Here is a 6242-nt window from a genome sequence, read left to right as displayed (position 1 = left end):
ATTTCAATTCGCCTGAAATTGATTGGAAACAATGAAATTCAAAGAGGGGTACACAACAGTTAAATACAAGTTTATAGAGCGAATTCCCATGGAACTTCTTCAGGTGTTCAAGAATGCATGTTTCCTAGCAACAAGACTTGGTCAGACTTAAGGGCAAAACATCCAAAACCTTACTAAAAAGAGGCAGAAGATACCAGTTGGTGTTGTGGGAATCAATACTCGATAGTCGAAGAGAAACCGACAGCATCATGGAAAAAACGACGAAAAGAAAAACAACAGCCAACAAAACACTACACAGAAAAACCACAGACGGCTTAACAACACGAACCCCTCCAAAAATTTAAGCCGAAGAGGATCTCAGGTGCTCTGGGAGGGTAAGCCGATCCTGCTCTGCGTGTGACACCCGTTGTGTTGCTCATTGTCAGTACAAATCCGGTGATATGTCTCATTCGGTTATGTCACAACCGCGGGAAAGAGGATGATATTGTGACTACGACAATTGGAACATAACATATTGTTATTTTTGCTTATTACAGTTTCTGCTTATCTATTGCTGACTTCACACAGGAACTTCTTAGGAAGAAAGATAAGAAGTTAGCAATATCCTTTAACTTTACGTTCCGCTATATAGATGATGTTCTCTCACTAAATAATAAAAAATTTAGTGACTATGTTGAACGAATCTATCCCATCAAACTAGAGATAAAGGATACTACAGATATATACAGTTAAGTCTGCCTCATATCTTGACTTACATCTAGAAATTGACAATGAGGGTCGGTTGAAAACAAAACTTTACGACAAAAGAGATGATTTCAGCTTCCCAATTGTGAACTTTCCATTTCTATGTAGCAACATTCCAGCAGCGCCTGCATACGGAGTATATATCTCCCAATTGATACGATATTCCCGGGCTTGTATTTCCTATCATGATTTCCTTGATAGAGGATTGGTGCTCATGCAAGGAAGCTATTAAGCCAAGAGTTCCAAATGGTGAAGTTGAAATCATTCCTTCGTAAATTTTACGGACGCCATCACGTTTTGGTTGACCGTTATAGTTTTTGGTGGGGTTTGTGTTGCATATTCTTTGGTTTTCTATGTTGTGTCATCTGTACTATTGATTGTCTTTTTATTTTTTGGCCATGGCGTTGTCAGTTTGTTTTCGATCTATGAGAATGACTGTCCCTCTGGTATCTTTCGTCCCTCTTTTTGAAGTTTCCAAGATAAAAAGGCAAGAATGCTTAAAATCGTCATTGATATAAAAAACAAGTATCTATTTATTATTGTTTCGTTCAAATTGACATTTATCATACTGTTGTTTATGTTTACTGTTAAACTGTTCGCGTTCTTAGATCTTAAGATACCGGTATGATTCTCTCTTCTGTAATATAACGGACTGTGTCCTATTTTCGATTGTGATATTTTGACTGAATTTGTATAAGATTAACCGATTTACGAGGTTTGTACATCAATAAACTATTGTCACTATTATCTGTGTATTTTGGTTTTCAATATAGACTGCAAAAACGTCGTCATTTAAGGGCAGTAACTCATACATACAAGAGGTCAATTTATCGTTTTAATCATTTTGAATTTCAATAGATCTTTGTTGCTGCTCACATTTGCTGTTACAGTTTCTGCTTATCTAACATAACTTAAAGTTCAATACGCTAACGGATGATCGTCATTTAAGGACAATAACTCTTATAAGGGTTCAATTAATGGTTGATTATTGATATTAATGTACATTAAGTATTATTGATCATTTTCGCCTTTTCTGTTTCTTTCTATCCATTAATTCCTTGTTTCAAGGAACTTAAATGTATAGAATCGTCCGTTAAGGACAATAACTCCTTTTTTTTTTTTACAGTTTCAATCAGTTTGTGTTTCAGTAGATCTGTATTCCTGGTCATCTCATGTTACAGTTTCTGTCCATTCCATCTCATATAGATTTTTGGGATGCAAAAATGCTGAAAATTGCCATTTATCTGGTATCTTTGATGAGTTTTTTAAAGGACATTGACTCCAATAATAGGTCAATATTACGTTACAATTATTACGTATATATCTTTTGTGTTATCAATTATTCTTGCTGTGCACATTTTCTGTCAAGTATTATGGTTTTCAAGATTGAAAGAAAAAAGAAAACAACGCTAAAATGTGTGTGTCAATAATCGTCATTCAAGGACAAAAACACTAATAAGGGTAAAAACTGTAATTTCAGTTACATTAACATTTTATAAGATCTTATATTACAGATAATTTTTGCCGATGACTGTTTCTGTCTATCTTTACCAGGTTTGACCTTTCTGGTTTTTTTTATCAGTTCTTCAACGTTTGAAGTAGGTTTGGATTTTGAAATAGTTTTGCCTCGAGCAACAACGAATCAACTGTCGAAATGCGCATATGGCTCAGTAAAAGTGGTACCTTTAAAGTTATAACTACCACTGGGTCGATACTCCTGCTGGATAACTGTTAATCATAGGGGCACGACAATACGGATACTTTTTTTATTGAAATTTCCTGTAATAAAATAATATAAAAAAAGAAGCTTTGGAAATCATTTACAGTAAGGAAAGTGTCTTCCTCATGCATATCTCTGATTCTTTGTCCTGGTTGGTATTATTTTTTGTCTCTTTTATGTTCATTTTATCAACTGTTCGTTGTTTAAATTAGGTTTTGGATTTTCAAATATCATGGCATTGAGCATTACTGAAGAGACATTAATTGTTGAAACCCGCATTTGTTGCATTCAGATTGGCAATGTTTAAAGTTATTATAGTTTTCAAGCTAGGAGGCTAAACACTTAGATGCGTCAAAACCGGTCAGTAAACAACAATGACTCCTATAAACTTTAAGGGTTTATTGATGACATCAGACAGTTGACATTCTTTAGATTTTGTATTGCTTATCTTTTTTGCAGTTTCTATCTATATGTTAGCGTTTCAGTTAATATGCAGAAATGCCAAAAAAAAAAAAAAAATAACACTTAATAAATTTCATATGCCCAAAGCGCTTTTCTGGATTTACCTTCATCAGAATCGCCCAAAGCCGAATATTTGAAAGCCAGGGACGTATAAGAATCGGAACAGTTGAAGAACTATATGACCAAAAAGGACCTAAATTGAAATGAAAGCAAAATCCATGTAGTCAACTTTGCCCGAGAGAGTGTACCATAAATCGTCATTTAACTCCTAATAGGAACCATTTGATAATTTTGGTACCATTAGCAAGTAGGAAGAAATTGGCATTTAGGACATTTTTACCTTGCCAGATTTTTTATATCTATTATGGTTTTTCAGAGATGCAAGAAAATTATGACATTCAACCCTCGTGCTTGGTGGCCATGTTGGTTAATCTACCGAAATTAAGTCACAAATCTATACACCCAGGGGAAGTTTGATTTGAAGTTAAAGAGAACTTTGAAAAATATTACGACGACGACAGACACAAAGTGATGTCAAATTGTCATCATGGTCTTAAATGAAAACTCGAAAAAGATAAATAGCTAGGACTTGATGAGTTACATTGTCGTCTATTTAAGCAGGTTTCCACTGTGTAAACTCTTCGAACAAATCACGTCTTCACAAACAGTGCCACATAATGGAAAATACAGCCGATAAGTGCCATTTTCAAAAGGATGATAAATGAAAGCTATAATATCACAGTTTGTCATGTCAGTCGTATGCAAAACCACCGAGAATATTTTAATGTATACAAGAGAGAAAACTAGAATATTGATTTATTTAATGGGTTTAGCATTACTTTTGCTTCTCAGATGGACGAATACTCAAGACAAATGTTTTGATGTAGACTATAATCATTTACATGTATATTGACTTTCAACGCGTTTGGTAAAGTTTAACATAACAAGAGGGTAAAATAATGGCGTAAATAGCACAACTAATGAATGAACACAAAGTTCCCTACATGACAGGAAACGAATTGTGATTGGAAAAGAGTCAGAGGAAAATGAAGTAACTCCAGGGATAGCATAACAACCATTTTAAGATCTCTTATATTTATCATATACATAAACATTGACTCTAAATTAAAACTCATACTATATTATGAAGTAATCAGGAATTGTATTCTGTTAGGATTTTATTGGAAAATATTGCTAATATTGATAGCATCTAAATTCTAAACCCTTATTAGCTAATTCAATATTATGATTGATTAATTGTTGGTTGCTTAACTTCCAACGTAATTCTATATAAAAAAAATGGAGAATGTGTCCCCATGGACACAGATGATGCCCCCGCTTGTATACAACATTATAAAGGGACATAACTCCAGAACAATAAAAGTGACGCTACCCAAATTTGTACTTGATCTGAGTTTTGTGGTAATAAGTATTGTGTAAAGGTTTCATAATGTTTGGTTGGGGCAAACTTAAAACTAAATTTTTTTTCAATTTTTCGATTTATAAAGGGGCATAACTCGATAATGATTAAAGTGACGCCACCAAAATTCAACTTGATCTGTGTTTTGTGGTAAAAAGCATTGTGTATAAGTTTCATAATTTTTGGTTGGGGCAAACTTAAGTTACAGAACGGAAACTAAAATTTTTGCATTTTTCCCCATTTATAAAGGGGCATAACTCAAGAATGGTTAAAGTGACTCCACCAAAATTCAAACTTGATCTTTATTTTGTGGTAATAAGCATTGTGTATAAGTTTCAGAACATTTGGTTGAGGCAAACTTAAGTTAGAGAACGGAAACTAAACATTTTGCAATTTTTCCATTTATAAAGGGGCATAACTCTAGAACGGTTAAAGTGACGCTATCAAAATTCAAACTTGATCTGTATTTTGTGGTAATAAGCATTATGTATAAGTTTCATAATATTTGGTGGAGGCAAACTCAAGTTAGAGAAGGGAAACCAATTTTGGGACGTACGTACGTACAGACGGACAAGGGTAAAACTTAATGCCCCCTCCGCTACGGCGGGGGCATAAAAACTACGTTGTTCCTTTAATTTGGAAGTAGACGGTACTTTAGGGTTTTGAATAGCCTGTTGTTAACAATAACAATAACCATTGCAACTAATCTGTACCTAGGACAATTTTTGTCAATAATGGGATCGTTTTGGATTTTTTTTTTAAATAGTGAATATATATATATGGTATTGAAAACAGTTTAGTTCAAACATAGTGAATTCCAAAAGAAAGCGAAAATTACACTTTATAAATTTCGTGCGTCCGAAGCGCTTTTCTGGATTTCCCTTCACCAGGAAACCTTAAACATATGAAATCCAGGGTTGTATAAATGCATGAAACCCTGAAAAGTTAGTCTAATTCGTCTAAGGAAGATAACCATTAAACGAATACAACCATGAACGGAAATTTTATGTACGGGTTACCAGATGAGTGTCAACAGCAGTTAACTGATGTTCAAAATTCGTATAATAATAATAAAAAAATAAGAAGATGTAGTATGATTGCCAATGAGACAACTCTCCATGCACAAGAGACCAAATGACACAGAAATTAACAACTGTAGGTCACCTTACGGCCTTCAACAATAAGCAAAGCCCATACCGCATAGTCAGCTATAAAAGGCCTCGAAATGACAAATATAAAACAATTCAAAAGAGAAAACTAACGGCCTTTTCAATTTCAGTAATTACCACCAAACTAATTTAAAAAACGTGAGGTAATCGCCTGTGCAATTAAGAGGTAAATGTAGTTTACCGATGTTCAAAACTTGTTAATCCTTGTTTAAATAAACAAATCAAGAGTAAAAAAACTCAGGAAATCGCAAAAACTAAAAATGTATTGATATTGTGTGCATCGACAGGGTAAGCGTCTTTTGCTATGTCAGAATAATATTTAGCGGTACCAATTTTCTGCCCAAGATGCGCATTTTGACAATAAACGTCTCTTTAGCGATGATCGAAGCCAAAATATTTTTAATCCAAAAAATATATAAAAAAAAAGATGAGAGCTTTTAAACCAAAGAAGACAAAAAGTATAACCAAAGCTGGGCAAGGATTCAGAGCTTTACACGAGGGAGATATATTCCTTAATTAAAAATAATTTCCAAAATTTTGTAAAATGTGAGCAAATTTTAATAACACAATAAACGTATTTTCATGCCAATACCGAGTTACTACCTACGGGGCTGGTAATACCCTCGGGGACTAACAGTCAACCAGCAGACGCATCGACCCAGTAGTAGTAATAACATTTAACGGTACCTATTTGTCTGCACCAGATACGCAATCAGACAAGAAGTAC

Source organism: Mytilus californianus, unplaced genomic scaffold, assembly GCF_021869535.1.
Source record: "Mytilus californianus isolate M0D057914Y unplaced genomic scaffold, xbMytCali1.0.p SCAF_7, whole genome shotgun sequence".
In the NCBI taxonomy this organism is placed as follows: Eukaryota; Metazoa; Mollusca; class Bivalvia; order Mytilida; family Mytilidae; genus Mytilus; species Mytilus californianus.
Note: the sequence above shows the minus strand (reverse complement) of the source record.